Source organism: Salvelinus sp. IW2-2015, unplaced genomic scaffold (assembly GCF_002910315.2).
Source record: "Salvelinus sp. IW2-2015 unplaced genomic scaffold, ASM291031v2 Un_scaffold1537, whole genome shotgun sequence".
Taxonomy (NCBI): Eukaryota; Metazoa; Chordata; class Actinopteri; order Salmoniformes; family Salmonidae; genus Salvelinus; species Salvelinus sp. IW2-2015.
In genome coordinates, this window is record NW_019942972.1 from 70,807 (window position 1) to 76,115 (window position 5,309).

The 5,309-nt window shown below is 44.0% G+C and overlaps 1 pseudogene; it reads left to right on the forward strand.

The window, feature by feature from the left end:
* The window catches only part of LOC112071169 (LIM/homeobox protein LMX-1.2-like), a 23,511-nt pseudogene extending 19,529 nt beyond the window's left edge, over positions 1–3,982 (forward strand).
* Positions 3,983–5,309: the final 1,327 nt, after the last annotated feature.

A 5,309-nucleotide genomic window follows, 5' to 3' on the forward strand; every position in this document is an offset into this window, starting at 1 on the left:
CTCCCTTAGTTCCACGCGTCTCCTCTATCCCCTCTCGCTCCCTCTATGCTCCCTCTCCTCCTCCTCCCTCTGTGCCTGCTCTCCTACCATCCTCCGCTCGTATCCCCTCTCCCTTCCCCTAGTCCCCTCCCTCCCTCTATTTCTCTCACACTCACTACACTATTGTTCCAACACACACACACACACACACAACCCTCTCACTCGCTCCCTCCTCTCGTATCTCCTCTTTCCTCTCTATCCCCTCTCCTCCACTATTCCACTTCTCCCCATCACACCACATATTCGCCCTCTCCTCCCTCTATCCCCTCTTCCTCCCTCTATCCCCTCACTCACACTGTCAATAACACACCACACATCACACACACACACCACACACACACACACACACACACACACAACACCACACACGACAACAACACACTACATTGTTAGTGTTTTTTAAATGTGTATCAATTGTAAAGTCTTTTTGTCTGTAATGTATTTTTCGTTATATGTCGGACTCCAGTAAGACTAGCTGTCCCCATTGGGATCCTAAATAATCCAAATTCAGTGGAGAGCATGTTTGGTAAGAATAGGTGAATAGGTCAAGGACAGAAAGAGATGTTCCCTGTATGTCTCTGTCCCCTCCAGAAGAGTATGTTACCTGTATGTCTCTGTCCCTCCAGAAGAGATTCACCTGTATGTCTCTGTCCCTCCAGAAGAGATTTCACCTGTATGTCTCTGTCCCTCCAGAGAGATTATTCACCTGTATGTCTCTGTCCTCCTCAGAAGAGATTCACTTGTATGTCTCTGTCCTCCCTCCAGAAGAGATGTTCACCTGTATGTCTCTGTCCCCTCCAGAAGAGATGTTCACCTGTATGTCTCTGTCTCCAGAAGAGATGTTCACCTGTATGTCTCTGTCCCCTCCAGAAGAGATTTCACCTGTATGTCTCTGTCCCTCCAGAAGAGATTTCACTGTATGTCTCTGTCCCTCCAGAAGATATATTCACCTGTATGTCTCTGTCCTCCTCCAGAAGAGATGTTCACCTGTATGTCTCTGTCTCCCTCCAGAAGAGATTTCACCTGTATGTCTCTGTCCCCTCCAGAAGAGATGTTCACCTGTATGTCTCTGTCCCCTCCAGAAGAGATGTTCACTGTATGTCTCTGTCCCCTCCAGAAGATGATTTCACCTGTATGTCTCTGTCCCTCCAGAAGTGATGTCGGGTCGGATGGAGGGCCTGCTGAGCTCCTACACCCCCCGTGGCCCCCTCAGCAGCAGCAGCTGATGGCTATAGAGCAGAACGGCTACGGCACCGATCCTTCCAGCATGGACTCACCCCGCCACAGATGCCGGAGACCACAATGAACCCATACGGTGAGGACAGCAGCACAGAGTCAACACACACACACACACCACACACACACACACACACACACACACACACACCACACACCAACAACACACACACACACACACACAGCCACACACACACACCAAGTGGTCTAATTAGCTTGGTCACATTATGAATCATGTAGGCTCACCTTATACTAAGAATAACATGGCATGGCTGAATACACGGTGCCCTGGGAGATAATTCTCCCCCCCCCCCCTGTTGCATAGTTGCATATGTGTGTGGCATATTGTACAATTGGCCTAAAGATTCCTGTCTGTCTGTTGAATTGGTATCCTGTGAGCCGATGGTTTTCAGATGGTCTTCAGATGGTCTTCAGATGGTTTTCAGATGGTTTTCAGATGGTCTTCAGATGGTCTTCAGATGGTCTTCAGGTGGTCTTTAGATGGTCTTTAGATGGTCTTCAGATGGTCTTTAGATGGTCTTCAGATGGTCTTTAGATGGTCTTCAGATGGTCTTCAGATGGTCTTCAGGTGGTCTTCAGGTGGTCTTCAGATGGTTTTCAGATGGTTTTCAGATGGTCTTCAGATGGTCTTCAGATGGTCTTCAGATGGTCTTTAGATGGTCTTTAGATGGTCTTTAGATGGTCTTCAGATGGTCTTCAGGCTACAGCTTTGTCCAAACCATCACCGCTGTCTCATCTCCTAACACTCACCCAAATGATGTCATCCTTCACCAAACCCTTGGTCCTTATGACCCCCCCCCCACACACACACACACACACGTACTGGTTTTATTGCTGTGAGGGCTAACCAATAATGTGTGTGTCTGATTAAAAATGTATGGGCCATCAAGCTGTCTCTGGCCTGATGTAACGGTGTCATTTAGATCCAAAGCACCAGCAACACCCAGGAGAGAAGACTCCTCGTCGCTGCAATTAAACACTGGTGCCATGGACTAAGAAAAGAACACACGGTCTCTGGTTGTGTTCCCACAGTGTCCCCGTAACACTCATTATTTTCTGTTGTGTGCCATCTTTATTGAGGCTTTGGAAGCACTTTGATTCAGCTGACAATAGGTGCAATCAGAGATATTGCAGCCCACACACTCCCCATTAACAGTGAACGTTCATCCCAGCTGATTTAAAGTTATTGCCACGGCCAAACCACAAACATTAACTGTGTTTTTTGGGGGTGGGTGGGGGGTGTTCTTTATCCGTTTAGTTTTTTTGTGTAAACATCGCCCTGTTTATTTATTTGAGCAACTAGTTCACATAGCCTCACTCATAGCTCTGTTTTGTCTTTGCTTCTGTCTCTCTTCTCTAACAGGAAATGACTCCATTTTCCACGACATCGACAGCGACACGTCCCTCACCAGCCTCAGCGACTGTTTCATGGCGGCGTCCGACATTGGCTCCCTGCAGGTGCGGGTGGGGAACCCCATCGACCGTCTCTACTCCATGCAGAGCTCTTACTTTGCCTCCTGAAAGTCAACCYCGAACCGAAGGGGGTTGGGGATGGARGGATGGAGGGAGGGAGGGGTGAGGATGAGGGGATACTCAGTACATAACTGTACAGCCATAAAACAAGCTTTTGCCTCAAGAAAATAACTGAAGGGAAAAACGGAAAGGTACCACGCAAAAAAAAACAATAATCTCCACTGGCTTGTAGCCAGGAACTAAGAGAGAAGGACAAACTTGAAGWCATAATTGGACACTTTTCTGTTCCCCGTGTATTGGAGAAGCAGTGGGAGMTTAAACTACAACATGGTTAAGAACGGTATTGGAGTGATTTCTGCGGGATGTTTGTGGGGGAAAAAAACTAGCGTCGTTGCATTTATGCTCAGAAGAATACTTATTTAAGTCCGCATTTGTATATATAATGAAATGGAAATATTTGTTTGACCTGAATTCTAAAGGGGAAAATGTATTGGTATTATAGTCCAAGTCACTGATTTTGAACCGTCAGTAAACCAGTAGAGGACTCAATAGGCATCCAGCTATGTGTCCAAGCTTTATCACCGGGAACCTTCTCTGAGCATGTGTCCAAGTGAACCTTTCCTAAAAGCATAGACAAAACAAAACAAAAATACTATGTATAACACCAAATTAAGTATATTACAATGTACARAGTTGGTATATGCTGATCATGTTTCTTTATCAACACTACAACAACCATAAATCATTTTGATAATATACGTTTTTAGCCATTAAGCTTCTTGGATGTGTGATATTAAAGAGAGTTTGTGAAAGACTGATTGGATWWAAAAAAAAAAATGTTTTGTTTAAGTGTATATAGTATATGTGGAACATTCTCAAAACCCAAGCAGTTTTGCATGTTGAAATGGACAACAATCTATTTATTAAAGGACAACATGCTAAGTGGTACTTCAAAAATGGAAAAGCTTTATTTAAAAAAGGCAAAGATCCCAGTGTAAAGTAGTGAAAAGAAGAAGCATTATAATTAATTTCTGTTTCTTTTGATTATGAAATTTATAGTAGTATTTTTGTCGTGTAAATTAGGCTGTAAATTAGTATCACTGTGCTATTTATTTGTCACGAGCTCACTGAGACCTTGTCGCATTTTTATTGCTACAATTTGCTAAATTACCAAAGTTTATTGGTACTACAAAATAAACTCTGAAAAACCCCAGTTCCTATTTCTTGTCTTCCTTAATATTCTTCTTACACAATTTTCAATGACATACTGGATCTGAGAACGACACATTTTAAATTCATAACCTAAATATGAAAATAAAGGCCAGTAGATGTAGGCCTATTCAGTCCGTTCTATAATCATTCATATGAAAGATGGCAATACATTGTTTCTGCCCCATGTCTTGTGGGGAAGAAGAGAAGAAGGGAATAAACCAAGCATATCTTTCAGTTAAGGTAATTAACCAACAAACACTAACATTGGAGGGGTAATAACAAATGACAGATCAATGACAGTATGTTGCACAAGGTGCTCTGTTCCCCCCCCCCCAACGGTGGTTTTCTGACCCAGGTCAACCCTGACAATAAGAGCCTGAGACGCTTTAAGAGAAACTATGGCCCTCAGACATGGTATGGTACCCATGGGGCCTTGCATAATCAGGACAGGCTAATAGCTGCCTCTACAGAGAATGATCGCTAAAAGATGAGCCTTCTCATAAGCCCCTCTCAGACCAACTGTGGGCAGGGAACCCGGCAGCGTTTGATCACTCACTAGGGAACCCGGGGTGGGCCGAGAGGTCAGGACAGCTGTTTATTAAACTCACTTTGTAATGGTGGTCTCGTGAGGACCATAAACTAACCCACGACATGGCCTCGTGTTGAGGCCCTCTGTGGCCAGGCTAGGCTAGGTTTAGTTTATTAGGATCCCCGTTAGCTCTAGCTTGGCTTCCTGAACTCGTTAGAAACTCACCTTTCATCTCATATTAATCAGTCTATGACAAACAGAAAGTGTTTTTGTTTAAAATCTCAGAATTATTTTAGATTACTAGATGAAATTCAATCTGTGAATGTGCTAAAGCGATGAAACCACTCTTTCCTGCTGCGTTACGATGTAAGGATTCCAGGCATATGCCATCGTTAGTGGCTGTGAAGTAGTGTTCAACCAGGACTTGATGGACAGTCTGAAGAGCGAATTAAAACGCTAGGAGGGACATCGCAGCTTTAAGTGGTGTCAGATTTCACATCTTGCTTCATACAGGCAGAAGAGACATACTCCTGTGTCTGGGAGAATCAGGGCTACCGTTCAATGCAAGCCATTTCCATCTATGGTTTCCACAGATTGATTTATAGCTGAAACTGTCGGTCAGAACCGGTACCAAAACCAATGTCCTCTAAACAGGGAACTTTACTTCGAAAGAGGTTTTAAGGTGCTCCAAAATCTTGTCCCATAGTTTTTTTATGTMATTTATCTTGTTTTAGTAATTTTTCAGCTGAGCAGCCTGACTTGTTTGCCACCTTTTATAGCATCATTTGATTGAACCATA